The following is a 23,708-nucleotide window of genomic DNA, read 5'->3' as shown; positions in this document are numbered from 1 at the left end:
GTCATTATGTGATGAGAAAGGGATGTTAGACAGAGTTTGGTTAAAGATGGTGATTAGAGAAAAATAAAAATATTCATATTTTTACCCCACTGAGTTATCCTATCAGTAAACCAAGTGCTTGCATATAAGATGTCTTAGTTATCTAGTGCTGCTATAACAGAAATACCACAAGTGGATGGCTTTAACAAAGAGAAATTTATTTCTTCACAGTAAAGTAGGCTAGAACTCCAAATTCAGGGCATCAGCTCCAGGGGAAGGGTTTCTCTTATCTGTCAGCGTCATCAATCCTCCCCTGATTAGGAGCTTCTCTGTGCAGGAACCCCGGGTCCAAAGGACACACTCTGCTCCCAGCACTGCTTTTTTGGTGGTGTGAGGTCCTCCATTCTCTGCTTATTTCTCTCTCCTTTTATCTCTTGAAAGATAAAAGGTGGAGCAGACCACACCCCGGGGATACTCCTTTTACATTGAATCAGGGATGTAAGGGTGTTACAATCCCACCCTAATTCTGTTTAATATAAAATTACAATCACAAAATGGAGGACAACCACATAATACTGGGAATCATGGCCCAGCCAAATTGATACACATTTTTTTGGATGATGTAATTCAATCCATGATATAAGACAAGAGTTAGCAGGATGTGAATTTTGCTTCTTTTCTTCCTTTCATGCTTTCGTACTGCGCTTAGCACGTTATTAGTGATTTTAGTTTATGGTGTACACAATAAATATTAAATTTAGCAAATATTTATTGAGAAGATGCTGTATGACTCGTACATTGCTAGGCAACATAGAAGACACAAGTGCATGTAAGATAAGGCATATACCTTCCTCTCCAAGAGTTTACAATTTACTTGAGCACTTTACACATTATACAAAAAGATAAGAGTCAATCAACAATATAACTTCTGCCAATATTGATACGAGGTATATTTAAAGGAATTTTTTAATGTTAGAGAAAATTAAATACCACAACACCTGTTAAATGGTATTCTGGTATTTTCTTCACCTACCTCCTGTACAGCAACGCCCATGGAAGCGGCAGTCAAGAAGCCAAATGACGAATTATATTGGGCAAATCTGCTGCGAATTACCTCTTTAATGTATTAAAACTCAAAGATGTCACTTTAAAGACTAAGGTGCACCTGACCCAAGCCATGATGATTTCAATCGCCTCATGTGCATGTGAAAACTGGGCAATGAATAAGGAAGACTGAAGAAGAATTGATGCCTTTGAATTACGGTGATCGTGAAGATTATTAAATATACTACGGACTACCAGAAAAAATGAACAATCTATCTTGGAAGAAGTATAGCCAGAATGCTCCTTAGAAGTGAGGATAGCAAGACTGTCTCACATACTTTGGACATGTTATCAGGAGAGATCAGTCTCTGGAGAAAGACCTTATGCTTGGTAAGGTGGAGGGTTAGTGAAAAAGAGGAAGACCTTCAATGAGATGGATTGACACAGCAGCTGCAGCAATGGGCTCAAACACAGCAACAATTGTGAGGATGGCACAGGACTGGGCAGTGTTTTCTTCTGTTATACATAGGGTCACTATGAGTTGGAATTGTCTCAATGGCACCTAACAACAACAACAGTACCTCCTGTGTGTTCTTTTTGAATCCATATTTTTTGTATTAGTTCTGGCGATACAATTCTAGTTATTATTATTAACAAAGGTGAGAGGGCCCAAAACACCAATGAAAAGAATCAGCATTTGAGAGCTTCTGCAAACAGAAAATGTCTCCAAGGAGAGCCAAACAGAAAGGGCCAGTGACCTGCTTGTTTACTGCTTCTAGCATTTGAAGCACAGACACAAGCTACCCTGACAATCCATGCTGATGTGACTTCTGCCTTCCTCCCTTATTGCTCCAAGAGATCCCCTGTTAGCCCTTACCTAGACTTCCTGGGCTCCGACACCTAGCCTGGATAACCTCTGACTGTTTTTCATCTAGCTTTCCATGGGTTATGTTCTCTTCCTAACATCCTAGATGTCCTTCCATTATCTGAAGCTGGAGCTGCCTCTAAGCATCTACTCCACCTCCCTTGATAGTTTTAATTTCTGGGCCTTGCTTCCTCCTAGTAGGGACCACTCATTCTGACACATCATACACACACTCATACACACAGAGACAAAGAACCTAGCAAATACTCTAAAATGTCAGTGCCCAATATGCCCCCTTAAATTTACCTGATTTGAACAGCACCGTAGCTTAGGAAATCATATCTAAAATGACACCAAGGTATTCTTCCATACAAAAATAAATATTTAACTCACTTGAGAGTATTTTAAACTGATGTCAAACATTTTAAGGTAATTTTGTCGATGGGAGAGCATAAGATGACAAACACAACACTTGAGAATGTTTAGGTATCCTCTCAAATATACTAACATAATAAGATAAAATTGAGTTCTCAAACTGGAGCAGAGCTGTTAAGGTAGCATACTCTGGCCGTAATCAAACTAAGGCTTGCTAATTAAATTGTGCTCCAGCAGATAACAATGCAGTTGATGATGCCCAGTGTACCCCATGATTGTCACAAATTGCTGTTACTTATGAAACAGAGCAGTAGCTTTCCACTTGAATATTTTCCAGCCCAGAGAGAACTGTTTGGATATGCACATTTGCTTACAGGTGCTTGGGAGCTGTTTCTAAATATTTTTGAATGAACATTTTAATGCGTATAGTAGGCTTTGGAGTTTCATTTTTTTCTTCTGTGGATTGGCACTCTCAAGAAGCCCACCACTGTCAAGATTAAGGTCAAAACCCAAAATAGCCTGTCTCCACCAAGGGCATATATATATACATGTGCGTGAGTGTATATCTTTTGTATCACTTTTCATTTGTGGTTGTTCTGTATCTCAGTGGACTAGATTATGCTGCTAATACTGACCTCTACCTCTGGGGAAAGGAGCTCTGGTGGTGCAAGGGTTGAGTGCTTGGCTGACAACCAAAAGGTCAGTGGTTCAAACCCACCAGCCACTCCTTAGGGGAAAAGACCTGGCAATCTGCTCCTGTAAAGATTACTGCCTAGAAAACCCCACAGGGCAGTTCTTCCCTGTCCTATAGGGTCCCTATGAGTTGAAATCCACCCAAGGACAGACAACAACCCTTGAGAGGTAGCCATATCTTAAGCATTATCAAACAAGCATCTTTGTCACTCTCAAAGAATTCACTAAACATGGAATATGCTGCATTTAGAAGACTCCGCTTCTCTATACTAGAGATATCCAGTACTCACTAGAGTCTAAGCAGCCGCTATAGAGTCAACCTCAACTCACTGAAAACTGCTATAGAGTTTTCAATGGCTGATTTTTCTGAGTAGATCACCAAAGCCTTTCTTCTGAAGTGCCTCTGAGTTCATTCAAACTCCAGCCTTTCAGTTAGCAACTGAGCACTTTAACCATTTCTATCATCCAGGAACTCTATAGATAGATAGTAGCCGTGATGTTGTGCTGGAATTTCAAGCACTATGTGATGGTTGAACAAACTTTGGCTGAATCTTAACTCCCACTGATAAGAACTTAGTCACAGAATACAGAATCGATGCTTCTGTTTGGTTGACCTGTGTCATGATGGAAAAATTCAGTGTAAATAACAACTGCTACGTGTTTTCCTCAGAACTGGATTCTAAGAGAGCAGGAAAGCAGCCATAAGAAATCATGGTTGAAGTGACAAAATGGTCCTCAAATTTATATATCACTACAATATTCAATGATAGATAACATGAACAGTAGTCAGTCAAGTGATTTGGAAGAATTTATCTCACTCACCCTATGCGGTGGATAATAACAAAACAAAACAAAAAACAAATCCGTTTCCATCGAGTCGATTCCAACTCAAAGCGACCCTATAGGACAGAGTAGAACTGCTCCATTGGGTTTCCAAGGAGCTCCTGGTGGATTTAACTGCCAATCTTTTGATTAGCAGCCAATCTCTTGCCAATCTTAACCTCTACACAAGCAGGGTTTCTCCATGGACAATATAAGAGATTATTCTGTGAATTAGATCTGAGTTCTAATTCAAACTTTGTTCGCACTGATGTTAGACCATAGGGAAAGATCGTTTCTTCTGTTATATCCTTTTATACCATCATAGCCCTCTCCTTTATACTTTTGCTACAGTTCTCAATTTCACATTTTAAGTGATCATTTAACTGATACCTGAATCATCCACCCTCCTGAACTCCATAAGAACAGGAACCCTGTTAGCTTTTACTCTGCACTGTATCCCCAGCATTTAGCACAGTCCAGGCACAGTGTGAACACTCAAGCATTTATTGAATACATGAATGAATGAATGTGACTTTTCTGCACCTCAATTTCTCTATATGTAAAATAAAGAGATACTTATATCCTGTCCGAATATCACTCAGGTTTTTTACATCTTTCATGATAGTGGACTCTACCTTCATGTTCCCTATTCTTCGGAAGCTTGGCAACTATTAGGAAGTAGAAGACATGAGAATGAAACTACTGGAGAAAAAAAAAGAAAAAGTAGTGAACCATCACGCACTCCCTTGTGGGTTACTAAGTTTAGAAAATGAATAATTATAGCAATAAGTAGGATTTTGCAAGATGGATACATTTGGGTAATAGAAAGGATACAGGAAGACATTTTCAGGTTAGGGATAGAGAGCCACCCAAAGTAAAAACAGAAGCAAGAACGGAGATGGGACGTGCAGGGGAATGTGAAAAAATTTTTTTTTTTCCATAGTTGCATGTCTGTATGAATAAATCCCCACCTTATTTTATTAATGCTTGTTTTTCTATATAATTAAATGATGAAGTAAATGTCATAGCCCAGATCTTTGTGACTGGTCTCAACAGAATGATTTAATTGTATTTGCTGGATCCTGGAAGTTCAGATTACAAATATCACATCCCAGATCTTGGGCACATCAAACGACAATGCAATACTCCCAGGAAGAAAAATGGTCACCCCCACCATGCTGTGTGGAGGCAGAGTTTGATAATAGAGATGTTTGTCTCCTTTCAAAGATAAAGGAAAAAAAAGACTTCCAGTTAAGCCTGAAAAGAAGGTAAATAGAAACAGTTTATAATAGGCTCTGAGATGACCAGAAAGAGAATTCCAATTGCCTTAATAATTAGAAGTGAGACTTGAAGTCAGGAAATTCAAAGCCTCTTTACAGAACCATGCCCTTCACATTTATTTAAGGATGTATGTGATCACAGGCACACAATTGTGTAAGTCCAGCATCCTTTCTGCTCAGCCAGGAGAATATACAGCCACCTGGCACAATGATTTTGATTAATACCACTGAAATCAGAAAGGAGAACTCCAAGTGAGCATAAAAGCCAACTGAACACGCACAAGATAACAAATAGTTCCATTTTTTCGACACAAAGAGTGAAGACTGAGAATTACTCCTTATTCTTAGGTAATTCCTTCAAAAGAAAGTCAACAAAGTACTTTTCAACAAGTGAAAGCCTGAAGTATATTGCAGAGTTTTGAGATATATTTAAGTATAAATTTTTAACTAAAAATGATTAGCAGGGAAAGAACTTCTAAAAGAAGTGAAACGAAGTCAATCTAGTACTTTTCAATTTAAGTAACTAGTCTTTCGTATTGGACCTTATATTAAGGTGTAAACACTTCCAAACCTCCATTTACAGGCTTACTATATTAAAATTTGCCAAAAACCTCCCCCTTAGGGTTGTTTCGCATATATGGCTTGAACAGTGCATTAAATGTTCTCCTAAATCATCCAATATTAGTACAATACTAACTTCTAACACAGTTATTGGTGCTTTGGGGACACAAAGAATGGGAAGATCTGATTCCCAACCTTGGGGGACTTAGAGAAAAGCTGTAAGGACATCAAAAGGTAACTAATAGCACAGAACAGTGTATGTATTAAATGAGAAAAAAAAATGAGAGGTTCATTAAATAAGGACGATAGCAGGTGAGAAAAGAATGAACACTGGTTTAATTTGGGCTTGGTAGAATCACTGCATTTTAGATGGTTAGAGAATCAGTAAAGGGAATTCAGGATGGAAGGTACAATGTGAACAGAGGTGTGGATGCTGGATTGGATGGGATGTTTGGGTCACGGAGGGTAGGGCGATCTGGTTGTAATGGAGGGTTCCTGCAAAAGGTGGAGGGAGAGGCAAGATTGATTTTTAAAACTTAAGATCGTGAATAAAACGAAAGTGTCAATATCATTTAAGCCTTTCTTCAGTATCTATAAACATGCTCGTATTTTCTAAATGTTAAATCTCTCTACGATTTCAGATATCGTGGACCAATTGATTTACAATCTTAGACTATTTTCCAGTTCGGTAAAATATCTGATTTTGGAGAATGCTAACTAATCAATGAGCTCAAGCATAACAACGATTGTAAGGACGGCTCAGGACCAGGCAGTGTTTCGTTCTGTTGTGCGTAGGGTCTCTATGAGTCGGAACCAACTCTACAGTACCTAACAACAACAACAACAACTAATCATAGAGACTTGCCTAGAGCATACAGAAAGAAATTCTGAAAACAATGTTCTTATCTTGGTGGCAAGCACACATTCTCCAGTGGGAGAATCTTGTTTGTATTTAAGTATCATTTTTAGTATCTGCAAATATCACACACAGACCTTTTGTTCTTACTTCAATAACCTGCACACAGTACATATTTAGTTAGAAGTCCTTCTAACTTTAAGAGATCTATTTACCCCATTGCAAAAATATCCTTACTTGACATACAGGTTGTATAGACTCAGCAAACATCTAATCTTCGAATGTAAAGATGTAAGACAGTGGGTTCATAATTCTTGGCATGCTTTTAATAATGATCAAGAAGTCCATGTTTATGTCCCTAGTTAAATTATTCTGCTAGCAATGATAATATACTCTGCATCTTAAAAGAGACTTGAGAATATTTTAAATTTTTAAATCATATTTTACTATAACTTAACAATGATAGTAGATTTTTTTTAAAGTAAAGCAATTACCTGTAATTGCACACTATTATGTTTCTATTTTTAGTTTTGTGTTGCTGTTGTTGTTGTTAGGTGCCGTCGAGTCAGTTCTGACTCATAACGACCCTATGTACAATAGAATGAAACACTGCCTGGTCCTACACTACCCTCACAATCAATTTTTATTTTAGGATTTCCAAATTCAGGGGATGGATATCATTTTAGATTAGAGAGTTGTTTGTGTTTGATTTTACATTTTATTTCACACATATACATACATTGTTTTTGTTAGGTGCAGTCCAGTCTATTCAGACTCATAGCGACCCTATATACAACAGACCTAAACACTGTATGGTCCTGCACCATCCTCAAAATTGTTGCTATTTTTGAGCCCATTGTTGCAGCCACTGTATCAGTCCATCTTGACAAGGGTCTTCCTTTTTTTGCTGACCACTGTACCTTACTAAGCATGATGCCCTTCTCCAGGGACTGGTCCCTTCTTATAACATGTGCAAAGTACGTGAGATGAAGTCATGGCGTCCTTGCTTGTAAGGAGCACTCTGGCTATACTTCTTCCAAGACAGACTTGTTCATTCTGGCAGTCCATGGTATTTTCAGTGTTCTTCGCCAACACCATAATTCAAATGCATCAGTTCTTCTTGGTATACTTTATGCATTGTCCAGTTTTCCCATGCATATGAGGCAATTGAAAATACCATAGCTCAGTCAGGCTTATCTTAGTCCTCAACGTGATATCTTTGCTTTTCAACACTTTAAAAAGGTCTTTTGCAACAGATTGGCTCAATGCAAATGATTTCTTGACTGCTGCTTCCAAGGGCGCTGATTGTGGACCCAAGTGAAATTAAATCTTTGACGGCTTTAGTATTTTCTTAATTTACCATGATGTTGCTTATTGGTCCAGTTTTGAGGATTTTGTTTTCTTTATGCTGAGTTCTAATCTACACTGAAGGGTGTGGTCTTTGATCTTCATCAGTAAGTGCTTCAAGTCCTCTTCACTTTCAGCAAGCCAGATTGTGTCATCTGCATATTGCTGGTTGTTAATGAGTCTTCCTCCAACCCTGATGCCACTTTCTTCTTCATATCATCCAGCTCCTCAACTGAATGAGTGTGGTGAAAAGATACAACCCTGATGCACCCCTTTCCTGATTTTAAACCACAAGGTATCCCCTTGCTCTGTTCGAATGACTGTCTCTTGTTCTACGTGCAAGTTCAGTATGCGCACAGTTAAGGCCCCTGGGTTGCACAAATGGTTTTTGCTGCACTGCTAACCTAGAGATTGGTCGCTCAAAAACCTATCATGAGTCAGAAGACTCTGTGGCAACTAACAACAACACCAGCATGATTTATCTGATGACTTTTTCATGGTATCTTTTGAGAGCTGGGTCTTAGTTAATAATAGAGAACTCATTTGACCTGATCATTAAAAAAAAAAAAGATTATGTACATGGTCCCCTTTTTATCCCCACCTTCTTGACCTGGAGTCCTACTTTACTCATTACCCTTCTTGGCAATATCCTTGTTCCTCGCTCCCGAGGGGTATTATTATATTGTATTCTGCCCTCATTTATCTATCAGGCCTGTCATCCCCATGCTACCCACAAACCGAGGGCATTTAACAAATGGGCAGACCATATAGAATGTAAAAGGGTCAAATGGCTTGCCTCAAGTATGATCTGTTGCACAGCCCCTAATTTTGGACCTAAAATATTGGACTTCCCCTGGGTTGGAAATCTGCCCTTATCAGGCATGCAGTCTTGGATTATCAAATTGCTCTTGCTGGGAGCAATCTCATTAGTCATGTGAATATGTCCATTGCTGATCTCTCCAGACTAAGATTGGATTTGTAGCTGATATTATTATATAAATAATTAATTGAATGCATTGAGATGGACTAAATTCTACTACTAATTTTATGGACACTTGAAATTCATTAAACAAAATTTTAAAGCAAAGATAGGTATTAATATTTTTTAACTTGTTTTTGTTACTATGGAAAATGAAGTATTTTCTCCCATTATATCTTCTAACTCATTGTAGTATATATTTGAAGGCTATTAATTTCCATATATAAATATCTCTTCTACAACCATATTCAATTCTCCTATCACTTTTAATCAGTATTTTAGTAGAAAATCATGAATCTGAAAAATGGTAATATTTTCTAATTCTAATATCATCAATTAATTTCTATTCTAGATGATTATTACCTCAATTATTATACTCAAAGAAAACATTTTTATCTTGCTCTTGACTTGAGTGGGGTGGTATCTAGTGTTTTCTCATTAAAAATTATTCTGGTTTTTAGACTTAAAAAATAAAATGGACATGTTTTATATTATTAAGGGAGAATCCTTCATGAGTTCTTTTAAATTAAGGAGGAATGTTGAATTTTGTCAAATGCCATTATTTTTACTACCTATGGAAATCATCCCCTAATTTTTCTCTGTGGGGTTACTTATATCATGAATTACGTTAAGAAATTTCCAAATAGTGAATAAGCCTTGCATTTTCTGTAACAAACCCCACTTGATCAAGTTATATTATTCTTTAAATGCGTATCTGGATTTGGTTTGCGAGTTCATAGTCTTCTCTTTTGTACAATCTATGTCAGGTTTTGGTGTCAGAATATATTTGCATAATGAAGAAGCATTTGCAAGTGTTCCTTCTATTTCCCTGCTTCTTTAACAGTTTAAATAGCATTGGAATTCTCTTTTTTAAAAAAGATCTGCTGAATTCCCTTGGGAAATTTTCTCATTCTGGTGCTGTTTGGAGGATAGTTTAGGGAAGGTTTTGCTTTCTGACAATTTTATTAACATTATGGAATTAGTTTGCTTGATTTTCCTTTCTCTTCTAGGCTCCAATTAGGAAAATTATATTTCCCATTTTATCCGGGTTTTAAAATTTATTTCCATAGAATTATTCAAAATATTTTTCTGATTCTTTTTATTAATCTTGTCTTTGTAACTATTTTGTGTTCATCTTTTTTTATTTTGTGTTCTTGAGATTTCTCCCAATTTTTTGTTGGTTTGATTAGCAGCATGATGACTTGTGCTCTAAATCTCTGAAAGCTGCCGGCCTGTTTTCATGAGTTTTGCTTAAATCCCATTTGTTTATCTTAATGTCAAGATACTGACTACTGCTTTTCTGAGTATATCTTTGATGGCAGGATCAAGTCATTCTACAATGATATTTTATATGAAAGAGAAATGTAGGTTTAAATGCCCTTGGAAGGGGACATTGAGCATGACAAGCATTCTGAAGTTTGGACTTTTCTGTACAAAATGTATTTACGGAGAGTTAATAAAACTCTTAATTTTGCCACTATAGCTCCAAGGCTGATTTTCCATGAGGCATATGAAATACAAGTTCAAATTATTAGCTAGACAGTAGTCTCTGAGATGACATAATGTGAGAACCTTGCTCAACAAGAATGATAATGGCTAACTCATCCAGTTAAATATTGGGAGTTTTTAGTTCAAGACAAATGGGCAAGAGTTTTAATAAAACGTTTAGTTAAGTGGGTAATACTCTGCAGATTGTGTTTTATTATGCTTGTGAATTAAAATTTGTGCGAATTGATTTCCCTTTTCTGTGTGTGTTTGTTTTTACATTACTGCTTTAATCCTGGCCTTTTTTTTTTTTTTTTCCTGTATGGCGTGAGGTTGGGGAAACCCTGGGGGTATAGTGGGTAAGTGCTACAGCTGCTAACCAAAGGGTCGGCAGTTCATATCCACCAGGCGCTCCTTGGAAACTCTATGGGGCAGTTCTACTCTGTCCTATAGGGTTGCTATGGGTCAGAATTGACTCGACAGCAGTGGGTTTATGGCATGAGGTAAGGATCTAAAAATAATTGTTTTCATAATATTTATTCATCTACTGAATTGAAATACCATTTCCATTATATGTTTGGTTTCTATATGTTTGGTTTCCTTTCTGAATTTTATTCAATCTTTCCATTCTGGTGTCTGTATTTCACTCTTTTAAGTACAGCTACTTTATGATACATTCTCATTATTTTCTTGAAAAATCCTGGATTATGTAAGAATTTTTACAAAAATAATATTTTTTCAACATCAGTTTTATTGTGTTGGAGAGGACATTTATTTTATTTGAAAATACCTTTGTAAAATTATTGTGCAATTCAAGTTGTAAACAAGAGTCTAGTACTCTTGTTTTTTAAAGTGACTCTAATATAAAAGCCATGTTTCATTTCAGAAGGCCTTTATGGAATTCAGTGGAACTTATCAGGTAACTGCAATTAACAGGTTGCTACAATTAAACAGCAACAAGGAAAGATAATGAACTCAGACATGATTTGAATGAACTATTGACAGTAATGTCATGAAGTGGCTGGTCATCATTCATCCCTTTACTGATGGGTCTGCTCAGTGTCTATGCCTGGACAGCATCCAGCTCTTGCCAATTAAGGGAAATGTTTCTGATCTGAGCTCATTCGAAAATGCTTTAAGAGTTCAGACAATACGAAATAGATTGCCCTAGATGCTATCTCTGTAATATACAGGCGTGAGTCACATTAGGTAATTTCCCCTTAAAAAGTCAAGGATATCAAAGCATGACTCTACCTAGGACCCCAAATATTCAGCATTTTGATTCATTTATAGCAATGCAACTTCTCTTCATCTTTTTTTCTTGGGTACTTAATAAAAACCAAAAATCAACTGTTGGTTTTGAAGCAATTATAGGACACCCAGGTGAAATGCCCAGAAGGGCCTTAAATATATGGATCTGAAGCTGTGGAGAAATCTAGACCAGAGAATTAAGTTTATGAGTCATTGGTTAGATAAATGCTAGTTTACAATATAGAAGTTGATGATATCAACCAGGGAGAGTATATAGAATAAAATAGGAAGACACAAGATAGATCCATAAAGGATACAAAATTTAAGGGGTGAATGTAAAATGAGAAGACAACAGAGAAAACTAAGGAAAAGCTTCTGAAGAGAGAAAGATCACAAAAATGAAAACCAAAGGAAAAGAATTACAGTTTCAAAATAGAAAGAGGATTGATTATAAGGCAACCATTGGATTTGAATATCAGTTGGTCATTTGTGAACTTATAATAGAGAGTCAGCAAAAAAGAGGAAGACCCTCAATGGGATGGATTGACACAGTGGCTGCAACAATGAGCTCAAACATAGCAATGACTGTGAGGATGGTGCAGGACTGGACAGTGTTTTGTTCTGTTCTACATAAGTTCCTATGAGTCAGAACCAACTCAGTAGAAATTTCAGCGTGAAGCTATGAAGAGAGCCAACTTGACGGGAGTAGAAGAGTGATTGGAAAAGTCAGGAAATGAAGATACTGCTTTGCTTTGTAGGGTTTCCTAGGCTGTAATTTTTACAGAAGAAGATCACCGGGTCTTTTCTCACATGGTGCTACTTGTAGGTTTGAACGACTAACATTTTGGTTACTGAGATTGCTGATCACTTAACCATTGAGCCACCAGGGCTCCATAGCACACACATAAAGAGATTTAAATTTGAAAAGGAAGAGGAGCATCTCTTCTTAGAATGATTATTGTGGCTTTAGATGTGTTCAGTGGGAAGATCTGGAAGTTAACATTTCCTTGTGAAATACAAGACAATGTCGCCTGCCAAGAAAAACAAAGGTAGAGATGGGCCACTTGACTTGAGAATGATCACGAAGGTATTAATAGCTGCTGAGGAGTAAAGCCAAGGAGTTGAGAAATGGTTGAATCGATTGAAAAGCATGATTTGCACAAATCTCTCAGAATGTCTAGTTCAGAAAATACACCAAAAATGCCTGTATAGCTTAAATTCAAAACATGTAAAACCAGAGTGACCAATACAAAACATGATAGTATTAAACCATAAAGAGATTTAATTTGCTACAAGTGTGCAGAAAAAAGACAAGGGGTGAAGGGTGCTGCAGTTACACGACTAAGAGTGAACACATCAACCTCTAGGGAGAGGACTTCATTGAAGAAACAAAAAGGCAGAGAAATAGAAGACAGAGGCAGAAAACAGATGATTGCAGATTTTGAGATTTCTGAGACTGCATATTACAGAAACCTCAGAAATCCTCTAGGGCCTTTAAGTGGCAAGAAAGACATTCTGCATAGGAATGCATATGATATAATGCATAACATCAAATAAAATAAATTGTCAGCTTTCTAAGATGGTTGTGTGGCAATCTGGTCCTTGCCTGGCACAAACTCTCCAAGTGGGAAGGAACACAGGCTGAAAACATGGGGGAGAAGGAGGTTGATAATTTGGCTTTCTCTGAGGGCTAGAGATGTGGATTCCACATGAAGTAAACCAAAGAAAATCCTCTTCATGGGCAAGGGCCAGTGGCATCATTTGGGCACAGGGTAAGTGGTACAGGCTACTGACATGCCAGCTCTCCCATTAAATGTAAACCTCACAGGTGACTCCTTCTGGGAAAAATGCTCTTCTTTGCTGAATGTTACAAGAAGTAACAAGATCAAATGCATGGCTCCTCAATCTGGGGAGCAGTTTCCTGGCTGAATGGACAAAAATCCTTTATAAAGATTATCGTGTTTTTCTAATTAATTTATCTCTTAGTGCCTACCTGTAGATTCTTAAGAAAAAAAAAAAAAACTATGTATTATTTAATTTTAAATTTTTCTTTATACCACATTTTTTAAAATGTAAATTTGCCAAGTCACAGTAGCCAACAAGTGACGCACGCCGCAGTTTGCTTGTATCCTGTTCCAGTTTTTGACACTAAGATTTCCAGATCAAAGCATCCGGCCTTGGGTGGTGGTATAGGTGGAGGAGGGGCAGGCTAACTTTGTGTCAGCCTTGAGAATGCCACATAGAAAAGAAAGCTTCCTAAGACCCTGTAAGCCCAGAGTGAATGGCAAATATAAATGTCTATCCTTTTTAAAACCTCCAGAACCGAAGGCACACAAACATAAGATTTGCTGTCATTTCTAAATCATCTAAGTCTGAAAACAAAATGTCCCTTAGCTTGAGAATTCTTTTGAATATGGACCTATTGGGCATGTCTAAAGCCAGGGCCTCTGAATCATGTATCATATTTCTTAAATAAGGGAACGATTTTAAATTTGTTGAAATTATATATATATAAAACCAAAACACCAAACCTATTGCCCTCGAGTCCATTCTGACTCATAGCGACCCTACAGGACAGAGTAGAACTGCCCCGTAGGGTTTCCAAGGAGCCCTGGTGAATTCCAACTGCTGACCTTTTGGTTAGATTTTATATATACACACATACATATACATATACACACTATGCATACACATGTATACGTATGTGTGTGTATATATATATATGGATCTCCGGCAGCACAGTGGTTAAGAGCTTGGCTGCTAACCAAAAGGTCAGCAGTTCAAATCCATCAGCTGCTCCTGGGAAATCCTATGGGGCAGTCTACTCTGTTCTATAGGGTCACTAGTAGTTGGAATTGACTCAATGGAAATGGGTTTGGTTTTATATATATATAATGTTTTTGCTAGTTAAAATAAGCTCTTGTTAGAGCAGACTGAAAGTACATTTTAGAAATCACATCAGAACCCTTTCTGATCAGAAAGATACTACCCAAAAAGAACCAAGCTTCAAAACTGAGTAAAGCTCAAAGGTGAGATGCTCTGTACCAGGGGAGGGAAATTGAGTATGAGTTCAGTGTAATACACAGGACAAGCTGTCTCCCACGGTGAGGCCTGAAAACCCTAACAAGGGATAACAAGACCACTGATGCCACCAAAATGTGAGTGGCAATCTCAGAAAGTTCTCTGGAAATGGGGTGAGACTCCAAGAATGTCTAATTCTGAACGGAAACTGCTTCTAAGGCGGGGTTGAGTGTCTGCACCAAGTACTTTCTTTGTCTTCTCTAGGCCAATGGCCATTTTAAAGCAATAATAATAAACAAAAACAAAAGCTAAAAAATTATCTCCAAAAAAAGCCACATCCACCTCCAGCCACAATTCTTCCTCTTTGATTCTGTCAATTCACACCAGGCATCTTGAAAGTCCCATTGGCCCTGAAGAAGCAAACTGAGGAGAGTGCTTCCCATGTGTGCAAATTGTGACAAGAATAAACTTCGATCATTTTTTAAAAATTTAATTCAATCTTCTATTAATTTTGACAGAAACTTGGTAACCGAAATGGGATTTGAAGGCGTTTTTCCTCTAACCCCAGATAGTCCGGCAGAAACAGGCAAATGATACTCACAGACAATTTTTCTGCTCAAGCGATTCTTTCTAGACTCTTAAATTCTGAGCTCTATGCCATTGTGTTGATGCTCTTCACAATTAATTGAAATTATAAGGTAGACTGGGCCTCTGGGAAGCTGGCAAGGTACAAAGTGAAACTAGGTTTCACTTGGTTGATTTGGAGGACTCTCAGAGTTTTTCTGCCGTAGGCATTTTAGCTCAAAGAGCTAGAATATTCAACTAAAGGAGAAAAGGAGAAATGGGATCCTTAAAATCTGAAAATGTTGGGGTTGGAGTCCCCCGCTTCCTGGACACTAGCTGGGTACATGAACAAGAACTACAGGCCACAAAGTTGCTCGTTTTTAGAAAAATGGACTGATTATACTAAGGATAATTTGAATTTAAGTGTCCTTAATGTGGAATTTTCTTTTTGGAAAAAAAAATAGTTTAAGAAGAAAAGTGGAAGCTTTACCTAAAATTAACCAAAACTAATGGTGTGCATACTTTGCTTGGTATGCTGAAACTGAAAGAAGGAAAAATAATTGCATCTCTCAAAGACCCTGCAGAAAGCTAATGAGAAACTTAAAATGCTGGAAAAGGGGAACAGTCCTGGGGAAAGACATCGTGCTTGCTAAAGGATCAGCGAAAAAGACGAAGATCCTCAATAAAATGAATTGACATGGCGGCTGCAACCATGGGCTCAGGGATAACAATGATCATGAGGACGGCGCAGGATCAGGCCTGTTGTACACAGGGTCATTCTGTTTTTTCGTTCTGTTGCACAGAGGGTTGCTATGAGTTGAAATCGACTTTACTGCACCTAACAACGATAAATATCCCTGGAATGACAAGGGCATTAACTGCCCTATTTATGAATGGACTAAGATCTGAATTAGCTACCTTAGTGAAAAAAACATAAATTAGAATGGAAAGCCACCCTTTAGGTGAAATTCTTAAATTGACTGAGCATTTTGAAGAAACACTTGAAGCTGATAAAGGGAAGACAAATAAATTAATGACATTTCTATGCAACAACTACAAGGACCTAAAGGTATTCTCGAGATAGGCCCTGCCCTTCTAAGTCTCTGTCATAAAAATATCCAGTAAAGAAAAACCAATATCTGCGATGCAAGCAATACAGACATCAGAAAAGGAATTGTCTTAAGTTCCAACAAAAACTAAATCAAACTAAAAAAAAATCCAACTGAACCCACCATGAAAGGTATTTTTTCTGGATCTTGTGACTGAGGTTGCTTCAAGGAAATAAACAGCACCATTTTACCCTTAATTCCTTAAAACTGCAAAGCAGGAACGCAAATAAATATTAATGAGGAAACCTGTGAAGCTTTGATAGACATTGGCATAACAATTTCAACATTATTGTTAGGTGCCGTCAAGTTGGTTTCAACTCCTACCAACTCTATGTGCAGCGGAATGAAACACTGCCCAGTCCTGCACCACCTTCGTAATCCTCGTTACGCTTGAGCCACTGTGTCAAACCATCTCATTGTGGGTCCTTCTCTTTTTCACTGACTCTGTACTTTTCCAAGCATGATGTCCTTCTGCAGGGACTGGTCCCTTCTGACAACATGTCCAATCTAAGTGAGATGAAACCTTGCCATCCTCGCTTCCAAGGAGCACTCTGACTGTATTTCTTCAAAGAGAGATTTGTTCACTCTTTTGGCAGTTTATGGTATATTCAATATTCTTAGCCAACACCATAATTCAAAAAGGTATCAATTCTTCCTTGGTCTTCTCTATTCGTTGTCCAACGTTTGCATGCACTTGATTCGATTGAAAACACCATGGCTTGAGTCAGACCCATCTTTAGTCATTAAAGTGATGTCTTTGCTTTTTAACACTTGTAAAGAGGTCCTTTGCAGCAGATTTGCCCAAAGCAATGTGTTATTTGATCTCTTGATCTCTGATTCCATAGGCATTGGTTGTGGATCCGAGTAAAATGAAATCCTTGACAACTTCAACCTTTTCTCTGTTTATCACTATGCTGCTAATTGGCCCAGTTGTAAAGATTTTGTTTTCTTTATGTTTAGGTGTAATCCATACTGATGCTATAGCCTTTGATCTTCATCAGTAAGTGCTTCAAGTCCTCTCCTCTTCACTTTCAGCAAGCAAGGCTGTGTCTTCTGCATATTGCAGGCTGTTAATGAATCTTCCTCCATTCCTGATGTCCGGTTCTTCTTATAGAGTTCTGCTTCTTGGAGTATTTGCTCAGCATACAGATTGAATAAGTATGATGGAAGGATACAACCCTGACTCACACCTTTCCTGATTTTACAACACACAGTATCCCCTTGCTTGTTCTGTTTGAAAGACCACCTCCTGGTTTATGCACAGGTTCCTCATGAGCACGATTAAGTGTTCTGAAATTCCCATTCTTTGCAATGGTATCCATAATTTGTTTTGATCTACACAGGCAAATGCCTTTGCATAGTCAATAAAGCCCAGGTAAACACCTTTCTGATGTTCTCTGCTTTAGACAGGATCCGTATGATCAGCAGTGATATACCGGGTTCCACGTCCTCTTCTGAGTCCAGCTTAAATTTCTGGCAGTTCCCTATATTGCAGCAACCGCTTTTGAGCAATCTTCAGTAAAATTTTACTTGCATGTGATATTAATATTGTTCAATAATTTCCACATTTTGTTGAATGACCTTTATTGGGAATAGCCATAAATATGGATCTTTTCCAGTCGGTTGGCCAGGTAGCTGTCTTCCAAATTTCTTGGCATAGATGAGCGAGCACTTCCTGCATTGCATCCATTTGTTGAAACATTTCAATTGGTATTCCATCAATTTCTGGAGCCTTGTTTTTCACCAATGTCTTCAGTGTAGCTTGGACTTTCTCCTTCGGTACCATCGGTTGTTTATCATATGCTACCACCTGAAATGATTGAAGGTTGACCAATTCTTTTTGGTACAGGTTCTCTGTATTCCTTCCATCTTCTTTTGATGCTTCCTGTGTCTTTCAGTATTTTGCCCATAGAATTCTTCAATATTGCAATTTTTTCTTCAGTTCTTCCAGCTTGAGAAATGCCGAGCATGTTCTTTTGGTTTTCTAACTTCAGGTGTTTGCACCTGTTGTTATAATAATTTTCTTTGTCTTCTTGAGCCACCCTTTGAAATCTTCTGTTCAGCTCTTTTACGTCATCCTTTCTTCCTTTTACTTTAGTCTTTCTACATTCAAGACCAAGTTTCAGAGCCTCTTCTGACATCGATTTTGGTCTTTCTTTCTTATCTTTTTAAATGGCCTCTTACTTTCTTCATATATGATGTCCTTGATGTCATCCCACAAGTCATCTGGTCTCTGGCCATTAGTGTTCATTCTTGAGATGGTCTGTAAATTCAGGTGGGATATAGTCAAAGTTGTACTTTGGCTCTCATGGACTTGTTCTGATTTTCTTCAGGTTCAACTTGACTTGCATAGGAGAAATTGATGGTCTGTTCTGTAGCCTGCCCCTGGCCTTGTTCTGACTGATGCCACTGAGCTTCTCCACATTCTCTTTCCAGAGATGTTGTTAAGTTGATTCTTCTGCATTCCGTCTTGTGAGATCCACATGTATAGTTGCTGTTTATGTTGTTAAAAAAAAAAGGTATTTCTAATGAATAAGTTGTTGGTCTTGCTAAATTGTATCATGCAATCTCCAGCATTGTTTCTATCAATAAGGCTAAATTTTCCAACCACCGATCCTTCTTTTTTTTTCCCCCTACTTTCACATTCCAATCACCAGTAATTATCTTGACTGCATGTTTGATCAAATTCAGACTGTAGAAGCTGATAAAAATCTTCAATTCTTAGTCTTTTGCCTTAGTGGTTGGTGTGTAAATTTGAATAATAGTCGTATTAACTGTTCTTCCTGGGTTTTTTTCCTGGTAGGTTTACTGATACTATCCTATCACTGACAGCGTTGTGCTTCAGGAGAGATCTTAAAACGTTCTTTTTATGCAAAGCCAGTCATCTTAAATTAGTCATTCCTGGCATAGTAGACCATGTGACTGTCCAATTCAAAATGGTCTACACCAGTCCATTGCAGCTCACTAATGACAAGGATATCAATCTTTATGCATCCCATTTAATTTTTGACTACTTCCAATTTTCCTAAATTCATAATTTGTATTTTCCATGTTCCTATTAATGGATGTTTGTAGCTGTTTCTTCTCATTTAGAGTCGCGCCACATTAGCAAATGGTGGTCTTGAAATCTTGACTCCATCCACGTCATTCAGGTTGACTCTACTTTGAGGAGGCAGCTTCTCCGCAGTCATCTTATGAGTGCCTACAGACCTGAGGAGCTCACCTTCTGACACTATATCAGACAGTGTTCTGTTGCTATTCATAAGGTTTTCACTGGCTAATACTTTTTCAGAAGTAGACTCCAAGGTCCTTCATCATTAATTTGATTTCAACATAAAATCCCACCTTTGTACATCAATCTCTTCCTTGGAGTAATAAAACAGTTTCAGTGGTGGAAATTGCAAATAAAGTTCAGAAAAAATCTTACTCTGAACTGGTGACAATGAGATTGGTAACTTTTCCTGACCAATATACTTTTTTGTTTTGTGAAACTACCATAATAAATTAATTGAGAGATACATTTTATCAAAGTTAAAAAGTGAAATCACACTTCATTCCTGAAGGTGAGATGGTGTTCAAAATTCCTGATTCCTTAGAGCCTGAATTATTTGCTTAATGCAGAGTAGAATAGAATCTCACTCTCTGATCAAAAATTATAAGATTAAATAATATTTATCAAAATTGACAGGTAAGGGCGGAGCCAAGATGGCAGACTAGGCAGACGCTACCTCGGATCCCTCTTACAACAAAGACACGGAAAAACAAGTGAATCGATCACAAACATAACAATTTACGAACCCTGAACAACAAACACAGATTTAGAGACGGAGAACGAACTAATACGGGGAAGCAGCGATTGTTTCCAGAGCCTGGAGCCAGCGTACCAGTCAGGTACGGCACGAGCACAGAGAGCTGCTCCACCCCCCTGAACTAACCCCGGGAGGGGGACCAGCCGGTTCCACGGGCGGCGTGGGACGCAGCCGGTAGGAGAAGTCCCCGGGAGGCAGTGACTGGTCTTGGAGCAGAAAGAGCAGCGTCCGAGCCGGGGAACCGTCCCGCAGGGATTTGGACTGGACACAGGCAGCTTCATTAACATCTGAATAGCCTGAACCAAACGGAGAACTCTGATAGGGATCTGACTGCATTTTTTTTTTTTTAGCGGATTTTCTGGAAAAACTAGTTTCCCAGTGATGGCTCGGAGACAACAATCCATATCAAACCACTTAAAGAAGCAGACCATGACAGCTTCTCCAACCCCCCAAACAAAAGAATCAAAATCTTCCCCAAATGAAGATACAATCTTGGAATTATCAGATACAGAATATAAAAAACTAATTTACAGAATGCTTAATGATATCACAAATGAAATTAGGATAACTTCAGAAAAAGCCAAGGAACACACTGATAAAACTGTTGAAGAACTCAAAAAGATTATTCAAGAACATACTGGAAAAATTAATAAGTTGCAAGAATCCATAGAGAGACAGCATGTAGAAATCCAAAAGATTAACAGTAAAATAACAGAATTAGACAACGCACTAGGAAGTCAGAGGAGCAGACTCGAGCAATTAGAATGCAGACTGGGACATCTGGAGGACCAGGGAATCAACACCAACATAGCTGAAAAAAAATCAGATAAAAGAATTTAAAAAAATGAAGAAACCCTAAGAATCATGTGGGACTCTATCAAGAAGGATAACCTGCGAGTGATTGGAGTCCCAGAACAGGTAGGGGGGACAGAAAACACAGAGAAAATAGTTGAAGAACTCCTGACACAAAACTTCCCTGACATCATGAAAGACGAAAGGATATCTATCCAAGATGCTCATCGAACCCCATTTAAGATTGATCCAAAAAGAAAAACACCAAGACATATTATCATCAAACTCACCAAAACCAAAGATAAACAGAAAATTTTAAAAGCAGCCAGGGAGAAAAGAAAGGTTTCCTTCAAGGGAGAATCAATAAGAATATGTTCTGACTACTCAGCAGAAACCATGCAGGCAAGAAGGGAATGGGACGACATATACAGAACACTGAAGGAGAAAAACTGCCAGCCAAGGATCATATATCCAGCAAAACTCTCTCTGAAATATGAAGGCAAAATTAAGATATTTACAGACAAACACAAGTTTAGAGAATTTGCAAAAACCAAACCAAAACTACAAGAAATACTAAAGGATATTGTTTGGTCAGAGAACCAATAATATCAGATATCAGCACAACACAAGGTCACAAAACAGAACGTCCTGATATCAACTCAAATGGGGAAATCACAAAAACAAACAAATTAAGATTAATTAAAAAAAAAAATACACATAACAGGGAATCATGGAAGTCAATAGGTAAAAGATCACAATAATCAAAAAGAGGGACTAAATACAGGAGGCATTGAACTGCCATATGGAGAGTGATACAAGGCGATATAGAACAATACAAGTTAGGTTTTTACTTAGAAAAATAGGGGTAAATAATAAGGTAACCACAAAAAGGTATAACAACTCTATAACTCAAGATAAAAACCAAGAAAAACGTAACAGCTCAACTAACATAAAGTCAAGCACTATGAAAATGAGGATCTCACAATTTACTAAGAAAAACACCTCAGCACAAAAAAGTATGCGGAAAAATGAAATTGTCAACAATACACATAAAAAGGCATCAAAATGACAGCACTAAAAACTTATTTATCTATAATTACCCTGAATGTAAATGGACTAAATGCACCAATAAAGAGACAGAGAGTCACAGACTGGATAAAGAAACACGATCCATCTATATGCTGCCTACAAGAGACACACCTTAGACTTAGAGACACAAACAAACTAAAACTCAAAGGATGGAAAAAAGTATATCAAGCAAACAATAAGCAAAAAAGAAGAGGAGTAGCAATATTAATTTCTGACAAAATAGACTTTAGACTTAAATCCACCACAAAGGATAAAGAAGGACACTATATAATGATAAAAGGGACAATTGATCAGGAAGACATAACCGTATTAAATATTTATGCACCCAATGACAGGGCTGCAAGATACATAAATCAAATTTTAACAGGATTGAGAAGCGAGATAGATACCTCCACAATTATAGTAGGAGACTTCAACACACCACTTTCGGAGAAGGACAGAACATCCAGTAAGAAGCTCAACAGAGACACGGAAGATCTAATTACAACAATCAACCAACTTGACCTCATTGACTTATACAGAACTCTCCACCCAACTGCTGCAAAATATACTTTTTTTTCTAGCGCACATGGAACATTCTCTAGAATGTTTTATGACATATTAGGTCATAAAACAAACCTTTGCAGAGTCCAAAACATCGAAATATTACAAAGCATCTTCTCAGACCACAAGGCAATAAAACTAGAGATCAATAACAGAAAAACTAGGGAAAAGAAATCAAATACTTGGAAAATGAAAAAAGACTGGGTAATAGAAGACATCAAGGAGGGAATAAGGAAATTCATAGAAAGCAACGAGAATGAAAATACTTCCTATCAAAACCTCTGGGACACAGCAAAAGCAGTGCTCAGAGGCCAATTTATATCAATAAATGCACACATACAAAAAGAAGAAAGAGCCAAAATCAGAGAACTGTCCCGACAACTTGAACAAATAGAAAGTGAGCAACAAAAGAATCCATCAGGCACCAGAAGAAAACAAATAATAAAAATTAGAGCTGAACTAAATGAATTAGAGAACAGAAAAACAATTGAAAGAATTAACAAAGCCAAAAGCTGGTTCTTTGAAAAAATTAACAAAATTGATAAACCATTGGCTAGACTGACTAAAGAAATACAGGAAAGGAAACAAATAACCCGAATAAGAAATGAGAAGGACCACATCACAACAGACCCAAATGAAATCAAAAGAATCATTTCAGATTATTATGAAAAATTGTACTCTAACAAATTTGCAAACCTAGAAGAAATGGATGAATTTCTGGAAAAACACTACCTACCTAAACTAACACATTCAGAAGTAGAACAACTAAACAGACCCATAACAAAAAAAGAGATTGAAACGGTAATCAAAAAACTCCCAACAAAAAAAAGCCCTGGCGCGGACGGCTTCACTGCAGAGTTCTACCAAATTTTCAGAGAAGAGTTAACACCACTACTACTAAAGGTATTCCAAAGCATAGAAAATGACGGAATACTACCCAACTCATTCTATGAAGCCACCATCTCCCTGATACCAAAACCAGGTAAAGACATTACAAAAAAAGAAAATTATAGACCTATATCCCTCATGAACATTGATGCAAAAATCCTCAACAAAATTCTAGCCAATAGAATCCAACAACACATCAAAAAAATAATTCACCCTGATCAAGTGGGATTTATACCAGGTATGCAAGGCTGGTTTAATATCAGAAAAACCATTAATGTAATCCACCACATAAATAAAACAAAAGACAAAAACCACATGATCTTATCAATTGATGCAGAAAAGGCATTTGACAAAGT

The sequence above is a fragment of the Loxodonta africana genome, chromosome 1 (assembly GCF_030014295.1).
Source record: "Loxodonta africana isolate mLoxAfr1 chromosome 1, mLoxAfr1.hap2, whole genome shotgun sequence".
NCBI classification, from domain to species: Eukaryota; Metazoa; Chordata; class Mammalia; order Proboscidea; family Elephantidae; genus Loxodonta; species Loxodonta africana.
Note: the sequence above shows the minus strand (reverse complement) of the source record.